We start from the raw sequence: 20,181 nt of genomic DNA, 5'->3' as shown, positions 1-20,181 counted from the left end.
TCTCCTACTATTATTGTATTATTGTCAATTACTCCCTTTACATCTGTTAATATTAACTACTATGATATCCTCTTCTTTATTGATTCCTTTATCATTATACAATGACTTTCTTTCCCTTATGTTATAAACTTTGTTTTAAAGTTTATTTTCTGATATGTATATTGCTACCCCACACTTTCTTGTCATTTCCATTTGCTTGAAATATCTTCTTCTATCCCCTCACTTTCAGTCTGTGTGTGTCTTTAGCTCTGAAGTGAGTCTCCTGTAAGCAGCATATAGATGGGTCTTGTTGTTTTATCCAATCAGCCACCCTATGCCTTTTGATCAGAGCATTTAGTCCATTGACATTTAAAGTAGTTATCAATAGGTGTGTACTTATTGCCATTTTATTATACTTGTTTTCTGGTTGTTTTTGTAGTTCTCCATTCATTCCTCTTTTTGTTTCTTCCTTTGTGGTTTGATAATCTTCTTTAGTGGTATGCCTGTGTTCCTTTCTTTCTAGTTTTTGTGTATCTATTGTAAGTTTTTGATTTTTGGTTCCCATGGGGTTCATATATGTTGACCTATAACTATAGCTACTTGTTTTATTTTATTTTATTTATTTATTTTTTTGCGGTACATGGGCCTCTCACTGCTGTGACCCCTCCCGTTGCGGAGCACAGGCTCCGGACGTGCAGGCTCAGCGGCCATGGCTCAAGGCCCAGCCGCTCCGCGGCATGTGGGATCTTCCCGGACCGGGGCATGAACCCGTGTCCCCTGCATCAGCAGGCGGACTCTCAAATACTGCGCCACCAGGGAAGCCCATAGCTACTTGTTTTAAACTGGTAGTCATTTAAGTTCACATTCTAAAAGATCTACATTTTTTATTCCCCTCCCAACATTTTATGTTTTTGATGCCATATTTTACATCTTCATGTTTATCCCTTCACTGTTTATTTTAGTTATAGTTGCTTTTATAATTTTTTCATCTTTTAATCTTTGTTCTAGTTTATTTAAGTGGTTGATCCTCAATCCTTACTATATATATACCTTTTTTTTAGTAGGATTTTTCCTTTCTTATAGATTCTTGCTTCTTGTTATAGCCTTATCTCTTCCACTTAGAGAAGACCCTTTACTATTTCTTTTAGGGTAGGTTTGGTATAGATGAACTCTTTTAGATATTGCCTGTCTGAGAAGTTCTTTATCTCTCCTTCAATTCTAAATGATAATCTTGCTGCATAGAGTATCCTAGGTTGCAGGTTTTTCCATTTCAGCACTTTGAATATATCATGACACTCCCTGCTGGCTGCAAAGTTTCTGCAGAAAAATCAGTTGATAGCCTTATGGGGGATTCCTTGTATATGACTCTCTTTCTCGCTGCCTTTAGAATTCCATCTTTTTATCCATAAGATGACAGGGTTGATCTTTACGGCCATGTCCACCTCTAATTTCTCTCATTTCCTAGAGGAGGAAGCAAGCAGGGTTGGGGGCCACAAAGGGCACAGTGGTCTGGCAGACAATGTACCAACAAATTCCCGTAATGACAGGTCTCCCATTCTAGATAAGCCTGCGGTAAAAAACAAGCTCCTCCAACAGCATGCCAGTATTTTCCGTGGCTACATCTGATGGCAATGGGTGGGTGGTCCAGATGAGACCATAGCTGATGGCCTCCCAGAAACAACCAGGAAAATCTTCAAAAGGAATAGTTAGAATCTGAAATAGACTGAGACTTGGCCTGAGGTAGAAGGGTAAGCATGAGCAGCACAAGTGGTCTTGGTTAAGGAAGGTATATGGGTACATTTGGAAGATTCCAAATAGGTTAAATGCTGGACCCCAACAAGAGGCTTTAGATGTGCAATATGATAGCGTGACATTAGAAGGTGGGCTTGCCAAGAAAGTGGTAGGCATTATACTAGGACCTTATATTATCTCATTTAATCTTCAAAAGAAGAAATTACAAGGTAAGTCTTATTCTCCTTACCTATGTATGTATGTACACATTGAACATGAATTCAAACAAAACACTCTGAGGGGCTTCATGTTTGTGACTTCCAACATTCACACTTATGTGCATGAATGCAAAAAAGACTGGAAAGGGATATACCAAAATTATACAATTATTAGCATAATTTTAACCATTTAAATTTTATTTTCCTTAGATCTTTTCATTTTCTAAATTCTCTCCATGTATTTCTTTTTATGATCAGAAAACTCATATGATTTTTATCTATCTGGTCATCCTTTTATTTCCCCATTTAGAAGTTGTGAAAACTGAGGTTCAGGGGATGACTTGCTGGGGGTTGTACTATCAGTAATTAACAGAGCCAGAAATTCAAACTCAGGTCGGACCAATTTGCAGCCCTGGGCAGAGTCAAGGCTGGGTGTAAAGCTTTGGTTGGGGCTCAGGGTTTTGTTTGGGGCATTGGGCTCCCTCTTGCCCGCCCCCCATGCACATGTGTCTGTAGGCCTCCCTGCCTCTGGTCTCCAACAGTGGGGCTGTCTCATCTTCCTTCCCTCCTCTGTGTGAGGACAGTCAGTTATCTGTCCTGGAGCCAAGGACCGGGTGTCAAGGGCTCGGACTCATTTTACTTCCTGAACAGGGAAGTGGCCTAGCTCTGTGTAAACCATCAATTCGAGGGGGATGTATTTAGCTGCCCTCCCTAGTTGGCAGCGGGGAGGCGGGCAGGGTCCTGTCAGCCAGAGGATGCAGGCCGAGCTCCAAAAGGGTTTTTGTCTGACGCTGGGCCCCAGGCCAGAGTGACATTCTTTGGTGGAGGCTGCCAGGCCACTGCTGAGAGGGGCACCTGTGGGCTAGGGAGGGAAGGAGTGAGAGGCCCACCTTTCTTCCAGAGAGGAGAGAGCCTGGGGGTAGGAATCAGCTGTTCGGGGGCCCCCGGCGTGCTGAGGCCATGCCAGCAGGTGCTTCAGGCTTGAGAAGAGAAGCCGAGACCCAGACTTCCACTGCCCAGAGACATGGACTATTCATTTTTCAGTCTTTGTTATGTCTGAATAAAATCCCAACAGGAGGAAAGAAATCCATTCCTTCCTTGACAGGTTTCTTATAAAAAAACCTGAGTTCACAGACCTCTCTAGTGGGAAAAGATATCCTATTTTAGAATTCTTCTCTTCTAACTCCCCACTTAGTACACAGTCACCGTTTGTGGTGGATGCACTGCCCTGATCCCCTTCGCAGGGTGGGTGCAGCCATCTGTCCGTTGCTGTGAGTGTTGGCTGCTAATGCTCACAGCTTCCCCCTTCTCTGCAGAATCGCCCTCAGCCGTCAGAAACCATCTTCCCCTGGAGGTTACCCTCCTCCAGTCCCCAACCCTCCCAGCCACTTGTAGTCAATAACTGACACAGGGTCTCAAGGAGGCGCCAAGTTTGTGGATCAGTTCATGCCCCAGAGCCCCCCGTGGGATCAGGCTGAGGCTAGGCTGAGTCCACATCCTTACTCAGCTCCTTCTCTGGCCTCTCCTGCTTCTCTCATTCCCATTCTTCTGAAGGTCCTTCCTTTACAAGTCTCATGCAAAAGAATCCCCATGTTAGGTTCTACGTCTAGAAAACCTGAGCTCAGACGCCCTTCTTTCATTAATTTATTTCTGTAAACAATGTATTGAGCCATGTTATAGATATGTTCGTATGTGCAGGGAATGCAGTTGTGAACCAAATAAACGTGGCTTTACTCTCAATGAGCTTATATGGTCTAGTGGTAGGAGACACATACTAAACAATCATGCACACAAAATACAATTAAGATTATAATTAGCACTGCATGTCAGAAGTATAGAGTTATGAGTAAACATGACTGAAAAGTTCTAGTAATTTACCTTTTGTCTCTCAGCTCCACAACCATCCTACTATGTTTTGCTCTAAGATGCTGGGGCTGGCACTCTGCTGACTACATTTCCCAGGTGCCCTTGCCCACTGTCTTTTTGCTAGGTTCTGCTAATAAGAGGCACTAGAAGGAAACTGGAAGGCAGAAGGGATGGAGAAGGAACTCACTTCCTGTGCTCTCTTGTTCTTGCCAATCTTTGCATCTAGGGGGTGCCCCCCTCTCAGAGGACTGAGCACCAGCTCTGCAGAGCCCCGACTCCACTGTAGCAGCAGATGGCTCCCATCCCCAGAAGCAGCCTGCAGTGCCTCTTCAGATGTTCCAGCAGTAGCTCCATGCATCTAGGTTCTGGGAAATTCACCTCTTCCCTTTGTTCCCTAGTCCTAAGGTTGGCAATTGCTTCCTGCCACTTTTTTCCCCTGGGTTGCCTCAACATCTCTTTTTGCTCTTTCAGTCCTGTAACACCTGTATAACCACCTCCCTGCATTAAATTCCCTCTGGTTGAAATACCTGGTATGGTTTCTATATTCCTACCCAGAGATGACCCATATATGGAGTACTCAGAAAGAAGCTCAATATGGTTGTCAGGCTGGGAAGAACAACTGTTTCCAAGAGCTGGCTTGGACAGGGACACAGGAAGCAAATTCCCATGTTGTGTCATCTGTCATCCTGTGATTACTCACTAGGGCCACTTCCCTTCTCCACCTCCTCTGGACCACACAACACATGAGGAGAAAAATGGATGGTGACTTGGACAGTAAACATCACTAGTCGCCAGCTGGGCTGAGGAATGAGAGTTAGCTCCACCTTCTTTGAACCTGGATATTCTGTGACATACAGCCAATTACCCCATGGCCTTTTTTTGTTCATACATTGAGTCCTTCAACACTTACTTTGTGCCAATCCAGTGCTAAGCACCATACATGTATGACCTCGGCTCTCCCAACAACCACGTCACGGTAGGTGCTATTACAATCTTCATGGTCACATCTGAATGATTAGGGGTATAGATCACATAAGTACCTTGTCTGTTGTTGCTCAAGCGGAGTCTGGGTTCAAAACCACGTGTCTGACTCCTAAGCTAGTGTTTTTCAAGTGATGCTGTACTGTTCTTTTCATCTTAACAAAGATTGTTTATTGGATAGTGGTTCTCAACTGTTTGTATCTTCTTTCCCACCAACAATTCTTTGTGTGTCTGGGGGTGGTGAGGATTAAAGGTGAGGTAGAGATCGGTATGTGGGAAACAACTCACTCACAGTCACCCCGGTAGGAAGTGCCAGGTCTCAGCCCAAGGTCTAGCTGATTGCAAAAACCTAAAGCTTGTACTTTTCCTCCACTGCACCACACTGTGCCATGCAGTCTGTGATATACTCATCCGAGCAACTGATCTTCTTCAGGCAGCCACTATACACCAAGCATTGTGTGGGAGTGCCAAAGTTTTCATCTCCTTTGCCCGAAGACGGGATAGATTCTGACATGTAATTTTATGTGCCAGAGCTCCCTGGAGGATCAGGTGGGGTTGTTTAGAGAGAGGAAATTCCAGATTCTTGCAGCAGACAGAGCCTCTGCCCAAGGCTCCATGTAGAGTCAAGCATTTCATCCACTGCAGGCTCTGGTGCAGACCATCCACTTTGTAGGATGTGTGAACAGTATTCTTGTGACTGTGAACATGGAGGCCAGAAAAGCACTGCAAAGTCAGTCATCCATCCACCAAAATGGACGTTTTGAGAGTCTGCCCCAGGGCCTATGGGCACCTCTTGTCTCTGCTTTCAAAGAGGCTTGAAGTTCATTTATTAGGGGAAACCAAGCAAAGGAAAGGTAATAGTACAGAAGAGCAGGTAGATGGGGACATAAGGGAAAGAGCACTGAACTTGAGGTTACAAGACTAGGCTTTCAGGCTGGCTCGGCCACCAACCAGCCTCCTCAGTTTGGGCTCAACTTTGACAGTTTCCTTGGCTCCCTGTGAAACAGGAGGGAAGAGGGCAGGGCACAACCTTTTAAAGAATGACATAGCTTGAGGACACAACATAAATTGATTAGAACCAAATAGGTCCAAGATGTCAGACTTCCACTAGACCTTGAGCCTCAGTATACCCTCATTGTAACACATCAGTATACTAAATGACACACCCACAGGTGCCATGACAGTTCCAAGGCCAACCATAAAGGTCAAAAAGTGGGCGGGGGCCCAATTCCTGGAAATCCCCACCCCTTCCCCAAAATAGCTGGAATACTCATTAGCCTATGAAATTATCCACCCCTATAAAAGCTGACAACCCCACACCCTAGGGCCGCTCTTGCCTTGACATGGCCCACACTCTGTCTGTGGAGTGTGTTTCTCTCTAAATAAATTCACTTCTTACCTATCACTTTGTCTTTCACTGAATTCTTTCTGTGATGAGACATCAAGAACCTGAGCTTCATTAAGTCCTGAGACCAGGTGTGTGATCTCAGTTAAAAGACTCAGTTAAAAGACTCAGTTAAAAGACTCAGTTAAAAGATCTCAGTTAAAAGTGGGTTCAAGTCCCAATCTGAGTGGCACGGTTTTACTGGCTCAAGCTTGTCTTCTGCCCTCATCATGAACTTCAGACTGAACTTCATGTAATCTGATTCTTCAGTTTGACCCCAGCATCCTTCTTTGGGCAGTGCCTTTGGGTCTGGCTCAGGCCCCTTCTCTGGCTCTGGCCCTACATCGACAGTACCTGAAAAATGGGGAGATATTTCAAAACCGTAAGGTCTTATTGGTGCCCTGCAATCAAAGCACATCTTCTTGGTTTCATTGTGTGGCCCAGACCCATCTGGGTGGGCCTGTACAGGTCACATTTCCTTCATGGTCTTGTGGGTAAAAGGAACATATCTTAGGTCAGTTTTTCCCAGAAGCAGACCCTGAGCCAGAGATTTGCATGTAACTAATTCATCAAAGAAAACCTCCCAGGAGAAACGAGAAAAGGAGTGGAGGAAGCAGGACAGGAAAGAGGAAGAAGGTAGGAAAGGGTGTGATTTCAGCTAACGTCCCAGCCTCACCCATATCCCCTGGGGGAACTCGAGCATAAATTACACCTCAGAATTTGTCCCAGCTCCAGTCAAAGGAACTGTACCCTTGTGCCCCAATGATGCCCGCCCATTACCCGAGGGCAGTGATGTGAGGAGTCACAGGTGTGATCAGTTCGCCTACAGCGGTGAGGGACAGGCACAGACAGTCCGCTGGTCCAAGGGACATGGGGGTTCTGGGTGGGGCACCAACAGTGTCCATCACGGAGTCAACTCCATTAATCTCTCATTCCAAGAGTGATCACCAAGAAGGCTTCAAAAAGTAGGAGAGGGGAGACTTTAGTTCACTAATGTTTCTTTGGTCAAATCCAAATTGTTGACCTCCTGTATTCCTTCTGAATTCCAGATTCTGACCGGCCCAGATGGTTTCCTCTTTCATTTCAATATCGGCCTAAACAAAACCCAGTTAGATTGATCCGCAGCAAAAACAAACCAACACAAAAGCACAGCATGCTTCCCTAAGCCAAATAGAAATAATTTTTTGCATAATCTGTTCTTTTTTTTTTTCTGGATATCAACACATCTGCTTGCCTCCAAACCTTGGTAATCAAGTGCTCATTATATGACGGTCCCATCAGTGAGTCTTTGTTGAGTATTTTGAAGGGTACTCCACACTTCCTCCTCAAAAGGATACCCTCTCTCTACTTACTATCAACAGCTGATGCAGGATGCTAAAGAAGGCACAGTTTAGGCATGGACAACTTTCAGGTTAAAAAATTTTAAATGCCATATAAATAGCCCATCAAATTTAACTTTTCAGTGTGGGAGTACAATCTATAATTTACTCATCAAACATAAAATAACCCCCAAAGTGCCAAATTTTAGACCAGTGGTTTTACAGCCGGGGCCATTCTGCCCCCCAGGGGATACTTGGCAACACCTGGAGACAGCTTTGGTTGTCATAAAGGTGGGGGAGGGGTGTGCTGCTGGCATTGAGACCAGTGGCATCACTGGCAGAGACCAGTGATGCGGCTGAACAATGCATAGAACGGCCACCATGACTGAGAACTACCCAAATGTCACTAGTGCTGAGGCTGAGAAACCCTGATCTGGACTGTTTTATTTCATGTGAATTTTACATTGATTCTATCTAGGCCTATTTTCAGTCATCTGAACTTCCCAAATTCCAGTGTTTGAATAGTTTTGAGCACCAGTTAAGGGTAAAACGCTGTCCCAGGTGCTCTCCTATTGACTTTTGTGGTATTACTGAATTAGGAAAATAATGATTCACTTAGGGATGTTGAATGCCCTCCATCTGAGTTCTCTGAGTTCCAGCATCAGGGACCTGCACTCAGTAGGAGGTCCCATGCTTGGGGCTTAATGCTCTGCAGTAGTGGTCTTGAAATTCTTAATACTTTTGTCTTTGAATTTGTGTTTTGATAGCAATGTCTGATGGGACAATGATGTATGTCCCAGGCTTGGAGCCTCAGCTCACACAGGATCCTGTTACCTCGCACCTGCCTGGTTGCCCACTCTTCCGCTCCCACCCAATGACCACTGCTGCCCTTTGCCCCTGACAGGGGATGAGAGTGCGTGGAGTTGGGTGGGATGTGTGTACGCCATGCACTACACCAGGGGCAGGGCCCCAGGAGCCTGTGAGGGTCTGCAATGCCCCAGAAGTAACCCCATGGCCAAGGGAGTGTGATGTTAAATAGCAAATAAAAAGCACCCTGTGTTATGGAATGAATATTGGTGTCTCCCCAAAATTCGTATGCTGAAGCCCTAATTGCCCAGTGTCATGGTATTTGGAGGTAGGGTCTTCGGGAGGTAATTAAGTTTTGATGAGGTCATGAGGATGGGGCCCCCACGATGGGATTAGTGCCCTTATAAGCAGAGGAAGAGGGAGCAGAGCTCACTTTCTCTCTCTGCCATGAGAGGAAACAGCAGAAAAGTGTCTGTCTGCAAACCAGGAAGGGGGTTCTCACCAGGAAGCAAACCTGCTGGCGCCTTCATCTTGGATTTCCCAGCTTCCAAAACTGTGAGAACGTCTGCTTCTATTGGTGAAGGCACCCAGTCTATGATATTTTGTTATAGCAGCCTAAGCAGGCTAAGACACCATGACAGGTTGAGGGAGAGGCAGTGGAAGAAAGTTAAAAGCTTTTTCTCTTGCTTTTTGAACATGAGGGCCTAGGGTTTCCGTTTTGCAAGGGGTCCTGCGAACTCTGCAGCTGGCCCTGTCTAGGAGGGATCGTCACTGCTTATCACCGTTCTTTCTTTCTAAGCAAAACCTTCCTGGCGAGACTGAGGCTTCCCTTTTATTCTGGAGACATGAAGTCTTCCCCCAGTGGTTTTCGGAGGGAGCTTCAGACCAGATCATTGACACATCTAACACATCATTGAATTTCTTAATACCAAAGTTACTAAAGAAAAATGAAAAGGTTTTAGCAACAGCATTACTTTTTTTAAAAAAAATTTTATTTATTTAGTTTGGCTGCACAGGGCCTTAGTGGCAGCACGCGGGATCTTTTTAGTTGTGGCATGCGGACTTCTTAGTTGTGGCATGCCTGTGGGATCTAGTTCCCCAACCAGGGATCGAACCTGGTCGCCCTGCCTTGGGAGCATGGAGTCTTACCCACTGGACTGTCAGGGAAGTCCTGCAACAGCAATGGTTTGAATTTCCTTTCACATAATTGTGTATGTATAAGTAGGCAACTCATTTTGAATCCCCTGGGCTTCTGGCTTTTCTTCTTTTATTGCCTTTGGCATCTTTGGACCAGGCCTTAGGTACCTTGGAGGGAACTTTCTTGCCTAGGATTGGTGGAATGCCTAAGGATAGACAGCTGGGTCTTCACTGAACTTACGGGAACAGCTGTAGTTTGTGCCTGTCTGCTAATTACGTTTGTCTACGGCAGAGTGTTGTCTCTTATTGGCTTTAATTGTAACATCCCTCCTGGTGGTGAGCTTGGGGGGGGACCATGTAGAGCACCTACCCTCCTGTAGTCACTGGGGGCTCCTGACGTTCACCAGAAGTTCCTGACGATGTAGCATGGCTACCTTGGCTTTGAACACGTCTCACTGGTGGGCAATAGTGCTATTCTGTTGTACAGACTAAGTTTGTGAGGCATGATTAAGAGGTTAGGAAATTTATTCCTGGTCCTATGACCAGCCAATAGCGGGGCAAAAACTTGAGCTCAGTCCTGAGTCTATCGGGTGGGCCAAAAGGTTCGTTCCGGTTCTTCTGTAAGATGTTATGGGAAAACCCGACTGAACCTTTTGGCCAACCCTAGAGAACATGAACTCTAGCCTCTGTGCTCCTCCAGTCCTATGAACGTCCCCTGCTGGCCTCCAGCTCTCCTGTGGGCACTACTAAGAGGACCAGAGGACACCCAACCCCTCTGTCTCGTGTCTTACGAAGCCACCTAGCCAAGGGGACAAGTGCAGACCAAATCCCACCCTGCGCTCTGTGCCCCAGGCCCTGGTCTGGCTTCTCCGCCCAGAAGAATGGGTGCTTTTATCAAGCTCATCTGCCCACAAGGGATGTCTTTTCTGGATTCACACAAAGGCACCAGACAGACAGGCAGGGTATGGAGGGGCCTATGGTTGGTTTTGCTTGTCTTTGACTTCCTACTGGTTACTGCCAACCCTTGGGTGCCTGGGGCCACCCACACCCAGCAGGCACAACTATCAAGAGGCCACGCCCTTGACTCTTAGGCAAAACTGGACCCCACTGGTTTCTCAGAATGTAGCCTGAGAACCATCTATGTTGGAATAATCTGGGGGGTTGTTAAAAATGCAGATGTCTAGACCTGGATCTGAATGCCGTACAGAGTCTCTCTGAGGGTGGTGCTTAATAATCTGTTTTAACAAGTACCCCAGAGCACTTCTCTGCCTTCTAGCAGATTTCTTCTGTGCTTCCTGCTGACTGTTCTGCTTGGGCTCTGAGCCCACGGCTGCCCAATTCCAAACTAACGCCGGGCTCTGTCCCTGACCCTTCTGTGGCCTCTTCTGTCCTCCATGTTTGGTGGGTATTCAGTCTGGCCTGTGTCAGAAGCCTGGTTTTCCTTCTGGGACTCTCCACTCAGCTGGCACCTTTGCGGCTCTGTGCTGCCTCGGGTGGCACCTGGCTCTGGGGAGATGCAGATCCCGGCCCACCGCAGGCCTTGGCTGGCTGCTCGGAACCCTGGCTCTTGCCTAAGCCTTTGGATCCTGCTAACTCCTCTGGAACTTCATTTCCAAGTCCCCTCTGGCCTGGTCAACGTCCTGGCCACAGAGACACTCCATCTTACAGTCCCCATCTCTGTGACACCCTCAGAGTGCACCTTGGTCCTGAGTGTGGATGCCCAGGGGCACAAGAGCTGTGGCAGAGAATACCATACTGGCCGGGGAAGTCTCTCAGCATCCCCCGTCCCCGGTACATTTTCTTTGCTGTCTCTGGCCCAGGCCTCCTGCCCACAGGCTGTGGTTGCGGAGACATGTAGTGCTCTGGGTTTCTGGTTTATGGATTTCAGGAACTACAGGGGAAACCTCAATTCTCATATGTGAATCACTCAGAGTAAGTGTTAAGGCTGAAAATACCTTTTTTTTTTTTTTTTTTTTTTTTTGCGTTACGCGGGCCTCTCACTGTTGTGGCCTCTCCCCCTGCAGAGCACAGGCTCCGGACGCACAGGCTCAGCGGCCATGGCTCACGGGCCCAGCCGCTCCGCGGCATGTAGGATCTTCCCGGACCAGGGCACGAACCCGTGTCCCCTGCATCGGCAGGCGGACTCTCAACCACTGCGCCACCAGGGAAGCCCCCTTTTTTTTTTAAACAAGTTAAAGAAGCCAACAGTAAAAGACTGGATGTTAGTATTTTAGTGTTAAGAATGTCAGTTGGTAGCACCCACCAACACCTCAGGGTGTTATTATAATGATACTAAGTCTTTACAGTAATAACCAACATGGTATTTTATAGGTTACTTATATTGTATTTCATTTGAGCCTCATAGAATACTAATGGCTAATAGTTACTTTGTGCCAGGCACTGCTTTATGACTTTTATGTATGTTAATTCCATACCAACACAGGAAGGTTAATTAACTTGCCCACAGTCACACAGCGTGTGAGGGGCTTAACCAGGATTGGCACCCAGGCAACCTAGTTTCAAAATCTGTGTTTAATGACAAAGCTATAACTGACTCCTATCAACCCAGGAAGATAAATTTTAATATTCCTACCTTACATATGAGGGATCTGAAGATGAAAGAGGTAAAGTGACTTGTCTTGGTGAGTCACTGCTGCATTTTTAAGGCGGTGGCTTGGGATGTATAGGGCACATCATCTGAATTTTAGTGGCCGTGTTGAGGCCAATGGGGAAATGCCTGAGAGGTTGAAGAGCGTCATGAGAGTGGGTCTGGAAGTCCTGGTGGTAACTTCCAGGGTCAAGGAAATCCCATTTCTTGTTCATTTGGCTGACATTTTAATGCTTTTCTGAGCATCTATTGAGAACCAATTAAGTTCACACTAATGCACATGTTTTTTAAGCTAGGCATTGTACTAGGTATGGAGGGTACTGAGATGAATAAATCCTAGTCCCTGCCTTCACGATGCTCATGGTTTAGTGGGGAAGAGAGAGAGAAAAAAATCAGGTAATTATTAACAATGATTTACATGTTGAGTGGAAACGATATGAAGATACTATGAGATAATAGCTGAGGAGGTGTGAGGAACCAAGAGAGAAGGGTGGAGTTGGGTGAACACACTAAGGGGAGATTTTCTAGTGAAGTGGTACTAAGGCTAAAAGGGTGAGTGTGCCAGTCAAAAAGTGGGTGGAGGGACATCTGCTTCTATGCATTAGATTTAGTTTATGATGTATCAAGTCTCCTGCCAAGAATAACTGGAAAGGCTAGATTACAAATCAAACCATCAGTCAAACTAAAACAGCTGTTTGAAATGACTAGAGAGCAACCAAGGTAACCAGGACTTGAAAGAACAAGATCATAGAGAAATGAGTGATATTCTACACCACTTTTCCCCTTAAGGCATTTGCAGTTCATCAGGAAAGTCAATTAGAAACTTTATTTTAAGAGCTAGAAGTCTAAAAATCTAAGCAAAATTTTTGTCCATCTCAAGGTACTGAGGGAATTCGAGTTCTGCCCAAAAGGAAAGGTCCTGGTAAATAGGCCAGATTTTTAATGAGACCATTGAAGGTCCATGTCCTAAGAGTAAGGGCAATTGGAAATAGATCAAGCCTTACAAAAACAAACTCACAAACCATCAAACCATCTCAATTTCTGATCTGATTAAGGTGATTGTTCTGTACTAACTGCATCCAAGAGGAAGAGTAGTAAAGCCTCTCTGGAGAAATATAACATCCAGATTCTCTACAAGTTTTCAAGAGAATGCCCAGCCTTTAATAAAAAAGTTCCTAGATGTTCCAGTAAAAGAGAATCAAAAGATCAAAACCCAAAGGAAAAAAAATCAGACAATAGAAATAGACCCACAGATGATCCAGACTTTGAGATTAACAAGCATAGTCTATAAAATAACTGTGAAATTATTTCAAGAGAATGATGACAAGGTAAAGAATTGGATATATACAGAAAAGCAAATAGAAAATATAGAACTGAAAAGTCCAATAACTGAAATTAAGAAATTAATAGATGTGTTTAACGGCAGATTTGGCATGACAGAAGAATAGATTAGTAAACTTGAAGAGATAATAGGAAATACCCAGATGTAAGCACAAAGAAAAACTACATGAACTACAGAAAAGAAAGAGAGAAACATATAAAATGTGGTAAAAAATCTAAAATGTAAGCAATTAAAGTACCATAAGAAGAAGGGAGAGAAAAGGGCAAAGAAATATTTGAAGATATATAGGCTGAATGATTTTCTGGAGAATTAAACTACCTTAAGTCCACTATCCCATTTGATCTTCATGGCAATTTTGTGAAGGCTAACAGAAGATATTATTATATACATTTTACATTTATTATTATATCTCAGAGAGGCTAAGGATCTTCATTCATTTGTTTAAAATGAAGTCATTCATTTACTCAGCAAACATTTATTGACTGGCATCAGTTGCAAACTTGTTAAGCAAAGCAATAAAGAGCATTGGAAATAATAAATATGGGAGTAAGTATCAATGAATTTTTCTTATTTTTAATTTAAAAAAATCAACTGTTTAAGCAAAAAATTGTAGATCTTATATGTGAGAGTTTAAATATGACAATAAAAGCACAAAAGACAGAAGGGAGAGAATGAAAGTGTATTCTTATCAGCTCCTTACATTACACATTAAGTTTTATAATACTATTTAAAGACAGAATGTAAGTCAAAGATACATAATATGAAACCTAGACCAACCACACAAAATACATTCAGTAATCCAAAAGAAGGCAAGAAAGGAGGAAAAAAAGGAACAAAGAACAGATGGGATAAATGGAGTATAAATAAATGGTTGACTTAAACCCAACTATATCAATAATTACCTTAAGTGAAATGGTCTAAACACTCTAATTCAAAGGCAGATATTGTCAGACATAGTTTTAAAAATCCAGTAAAATGGGTGAAATTTTACAAATCTGACAATCCCAAGTATAGGCAAAAATATGGAGCAGCTAGAACTCTCATATATTGTTAGTGGGAGTGTAAAGTGGTACAACTACTTTGGAAAACTGGTTGGCAATACTCATTAAAGCTAAATATATGTATGGCATGCAATCCAGCAATTCTACTCAGCAGAAATGCACACACATGTTCACCAAAAAAAAAAAAAAAAGAAAAAGAAAGTAAAAGAATGTTCATAGCAGGACTTTTGTAATAGCTAAAACCTGGAAACTACTCATATTTTTTTCAATATTAGACTGAATAAATGGTGGTATATTTATGTGATAGAATACTATAAGACACGAAAAAAGAACAAATGGCTGCCATATGCAACAACATGGGTGAATCTCACAAAATAATATTAAATGAAAGAAGCCCAGATAAAAAAGCATATACTATATGATCCTGTTTAAATAAAGTTCAAAATTGGGCAAAACAAATCCATTCGGAATGAAGTCAGAATATTGGCTACCTTTTAGGGGATGGTATCTGGGAGAGGCCAGGAAGGAGGCTTCTGGACTGCTGATGATATTCTAATCCTTTTTATGCATAGTCGTTACTTGAGTATGTCAGTTCTAAAAATGCATCAAGCTGTAAATTTAGAACTTGTCCACTTTGCTATATTCATAGCATACATCAATAAAATGTTACCTATTAAAAAATGGGGATGAATGACATTCCAGGCAGGGGAGATAGCATAAGCAAAGGCACAGAGGAATAAATAATATGGTGTGTGGAAAATTACAGGTGGCTGGATGCTGCTGGAGCATAAAATGTGAGGTAGATTATAGCAGAGCTTGGGGAAGATGTCACAGTGGCAGCTCATGGAAGGCCCTGTGTGCCCTGCTAAAGAGTGTGGACGGTCTTCTGAGGTCAGTTAGATGCTGAAAGATTCTAAGCAAGAAGTGACATATAAGATTTGGAATTTTAAAAAAATCCTAATATCAATTGGCAAAGAGGGACAAAAATAGGTGCAGGGAGACTAATTAAGATGCTCTTGAAAAATCCAGATGAGAGATGATGAAGGACTGAATCAGGGCAGTGGTTGCGGGGAGACAAAGAGACTAGACTTCAGCACTATTTAGGAGACAATATTAGTAAGCCTTTATTGAATGTAGGAGGTGAAAGAAAGTAGACTTGAGGATGATTCCTAAATTTGTAACACAAATGACTGCATGGCTGGTGGTTCCACCACACAAGGCAGGGAGCATTCAGGAGTTCAGGGCTGAGGCAGACGACTAGTTTAGTCTTAGACGGTGCGGACAGGTTTACCAGATAAGGCGGCACTCAAACTGAAGGGGATTCTTGGGGAGTTATTCTGGGGTCCCGTTACCTGGAATTGATGACCAATTTAAGTGCCAGGTCTCTGATGTTCTCTACAATTACTGCTTGGTTTTCTTGCCTTTTCTGGCTGTAGTGCACATTCAAGACACAAAGCCACGGTTGTCAGCAGCAGATCCAGCAGCGCGGCCGCCCTGGGGTCTGAAAGACTTCATCTCGCTTTCCTCTGCGGCTCCAGACAAAGGCCGTCTTATGCACCATCTATTTCAGTCATTTTTATGAGTGCTGTGGAATATTTTCAAGCTATCCCTTTTAAGCATTATCTCTTGGCAGTTAAGAAAATAGATCTATTGCAAGCACTGGGGTTTCTGAAAAGGGGTTTAAAAATAGCTCAGGGCACTACACAGCTGCAGCTATCGGGAAATTGAGCCCTTTGCTTGCACTTTTGCTGGTTCCCATTTCAACCTTGCAGCTGGAAACCGGTAGCTCTTCCTCTGCTGGGAAGAGATGCAAAAAGAGGAAGGAATGGGCCAGGACCCTCTCTTGACTTGGGGTCACACTTGGCATCTGTGAATGCTAAGAGGCGCTGGGGTAATGGAGAGTGGGCGTACCAAACCCTTGGGTTTGAAAAAGCCTATTCAATATTATGATATATCTTTATATTTGGAAATGAAAAAAAAAAGAAGCCTATTGGTTTTGTCATGTAAATTATAGGAAGCAGATGGGATAAAATCCTCTTGGCCAATAGGGACAGGCAGAAAATGCACTGACTGGTAACAATGCTTTCCCGGCAGTCTCTCTGGAGGTGGTGTTATCATCATTCCCACCTTGCAGGTGTGAAAACTGAGGAAGGGAATGGTTGAGGGACCTGCTCCTGGTCACAGAGCCAGGGAGTCAGGGAGGTGGGGTTGTAGCACAGACTCCAAAGCCCCCGCTCTTAGCTATTGCTCTAGATGGTCTTTTAACTGGGGGTGCGTGAGATTTTAAAGTGTCTCAAAAGGGAGCATGGATGTTTAAAAGAAGAAAAAGCTGGGACTTCCCTGGAGTCCAGTGGTTAAGACTCCGTGCTATCACTGCAGGGGTGGTGGGTTCGATCCCTGGTGGGTGAACTAAGATCCCACATGCCCCGTGATGCAGCCAAAAAAAAAAAAAAAAAAAAAATTAACATGAACAAATCTCTGTCCTAAGCATCAGCTCTACCATGATGCCACTCAATAAATGTTTGCTGAGTAAATGAAAGACTGCATTTTAAATAGATGAACAAAGACCCTGAGCCTCTTTGAGACTCCAATTTTTCATCTGTAAAATGGATGCAACAATATCTTATGGCAGCCTTCACAAAATTTCTGTGAAAAGATCAAATGGGATAATGGGCTAACTGGAAGTAGATTAATACCCTGGAAAATCGTTCAGCAGTTAACTCAACCAATGGTTACTGAGCACTTACTATGTAGCAGGCACTGTTCTAGGTGCTGGGGATACATCAGTGCACCAAGTAAGCCAAGTCCCTGCTCATGTTCTATCAGGGAGAGATGGAAAGTAAACAGGAAATCTAGTAAGTAGGTAAAAATTCTAAAGTATGCTCCAATGATATATACACGTAGGTGATAAGAGCTATGGAACAAAGGAAAAGTAGAGAGGGGTAGGGGTGATTGGGGTGAGGACAAGTTGCAATTTAAAATCAGGTGTTCAGGGGCTTCCCTGGTGGCACAGTGGTTGAGAGTCCACCTGCCGATGCAGGGGACATGGGTTCATGCCCCGGTCTGGGAAGATCCCACATGCCGCGGAGTGGCTACGCCTGTGAGCCATGGCCGCTGAGCCTGTGCGTCCGGAGCCTGTGCTCCACAAGGGGAGAGGCCACAACAGTGAGAGGCCCGCGTACCGCAAAAAAAAAATAAATAAATTAAATAAATAAAATAAAATCAGGTGTTCAGAATAGACTTTGCTGAAAGGTGACATTGTGTTGACATTTTAAGGTGAAGGTGTTAGCTCTTCAGACTCCTGGGTGAAGAATGTGACGGGTGGTAAAGTGGAGTTATGTCTAAGGTGTTCCAGGCCAGTGGGGCTGGTGCCCAAGAGCAAGGGAGCCAGGGGAAGGTGGTGGGAGAGGAGATTAGGGACTTGATGGGGGGGTGGGAGGGGGATGCTTTAGGGCCTTGTATGGATGTGGACTTTCACTCTGAAAGAAGTGGGCGCCCCTGGAGGGTTTGATTCAGATGAGTGACATAGACTGGCTTGTTGTAAAGGGATTACTCTGGCTGCTGAATTGAGAAGGGATGTAGGTGGTAATGGTAGAAGTGGGTGTATGAGACTAGCTAGCAGGCTCTTCCAGTAATCCAGAAGTGAGGTCGGAAGTGTTGCCTTCTGTACACATTTTGAAGAAAGAGCCAATGGGATGAGATGAGCTAGGTGGACAAGCCAGAGTGTGTGAATAATCCAAGTGGAGAAAGGGGGTCAGGAAGGAGGCAGTGGTCACGCGTGGCAAATACTATGGACAGGTCAGTCTTGCCAGGGCAGTGACTGCCCGTGAGACCTGGCAACGTGGAGGTCAACGGTGACCTTGACAAGGGCTGTCTCAGTGGAGTGGTGGGCATGAAAGCTGACTGGAGTGGCTTGAAGGAAGAATGGGAGAGGAAAGTTTAAAAAAATTTTTTTGACTTTTAACTGTGACAAAATACACAAAACATAAAATTTACCTTTTTTTCTTTTTTTTTGGCTGTGCCTTGCAGCTTGCGGGATCTGAGTTCCCCAACCGGGGACGGAACCCGCGCCCTTGGCAGTGAAAGCGCGGAGTCCCAAACACTGGACCGCCAAGGAAGTCCCCCAAAATTTACCATCGGGGCTTCCCTGGTGGCACAGTGGCTGAGGGTCCACCTGCCGATGCAGGGGACGCGGGTTTATGCCCCGGTCCGGGAAGATCCCACATGCCGCGGAGCAGCTGGGCCCGTGAGCCATGGCCGCTGAGCCTGCGCGTCCGGAGCCTGTGCTCCGCAACGGGAGAGGCCACAACAGTGAGAGGCCCGCATACCACAAAAAAAATAAATAAATAAATAAAAATTACCATCTTAACCACGTTTACGTGTACAACTCAGGAGTGTTAAGTACATTCATATTGTTGTGCAGCCAATCTCCAGAACTCTTCTCATCTCGCAAAACTAAAACTCTACGCCCGTTAAACAACAACTTCCCATTCTCCCCTTCCCCCAGCCCCTGGCAACCACCATTCCACTTTCTCTAAGAATTCACCGCTTTAGATACCTCATACAGTATTTGTCTTTGGAATCATACAGTATTTGCTTCATTCACTTAGCATAATCTCCTCAAGGTCCAGCCATGTTGTAGCATGAATCAAAATGGCTTTCCTTTTTCAGGCTGAATAATATTCTGTTGGATGTATACATCACATTTTGTTTATCCATTCATTCATCAATGGACATTTGAGTTGCTTCCACTTTTTGGCCACTGTGAATCATGCTGCTATGAACATGAGTGTGCAAACATCTCTTTGAGACCCTGCTTTCAACTGTTTTGGGTATATACCCAGAAGTGGAAATGCTGAATGAGGCAGAGAAAAGTTTTGCTGCAAAGGGAAGCATAAAAAAGGGGTGGGGGTGTGTAGCTGACAGCAGAAGTAGGGTCACGAGAAAGTTTTTTTTTTTTTTTTTTTAAATATGGGAGAAATAGCAGCATGTTTTCACTTGATGGGACTGATCCAGTAGAGAGAGAAAAACTGAAAATGAATTGCTGGAGCAGTGTTCTTGGGTAGGTGAAGGGGACTGGATCTTGTGCACAAATGCATCGGCTGGCTCCTTTGGGGCCGAAGGTGGGAAGGCAGAGTCTGTGGAAACAGGTGCAGGAGAGGCAATAGACTGGTGGCTGGCATTTGTGGTCGTTCTCTGGTTACGCCAATGTTCTCAGTGGACTAGAAGGCAAGACTGTCAACTGAAAGTAATACATAATAATAGCTACAACTCTGAGAGCTGAACACTATGCTCGGAGCACTGCTTCATCATCTGTAAGCTTCACAGTGAGTTAGCAAAGTAGCTATCTTTTTTTTTAAATCCTCATTTCACAGATGGAGAGAATGGAGATTCAGAGAAGTTAAGAAACTTGACAGAGTCACACAGCTAATCAGCAGAGGCACCTGTCTTCTCTCCAGGTTTGCTTGACGCTGAGGCCCATACGTTTTCGGCTACATAGCCTAAGATGTTCTCATTCTGTAACACCTGTCCTGTCATGAAACTACAATATTGATCTTCAGGGACCCAGGGCTCCAGGTCCCCTCCTCAAAGCATTGACTTGATATTTCAACTAAATATCTGTGTGGGATTGATTTATTGGAGGTGGGAAGGTAATGAAAAGGGAACAAAAGAAAAGGGAACAATTCTAATAATTTTAAGGCACATCTTTTCATTCTCAGTCTGGCTCTTTGAACCTGGTTGGAAACACCAGGTCGCTAAGCATCAGTGACCAACTGCCCTCGCATAATTACACTCTGAATCAACTCA

This window comes from Mesoplodon mirus (assembly GCF_964341445.2).
Source record: "Mesoplodon mirus genome assembly, chromosome: 16".
Taxonomy (NCBI): Eukaryota; Metazoa; Chordata; class Mammalia; order Artiodactyla; family Ziphiidae; genus Mesoplodon; species Mesoplodon mirus.
The sequence above is the reverse complement of the archived record's forward strand: the minus strand, read 5'-3'. Positions refer to the sequence as shown.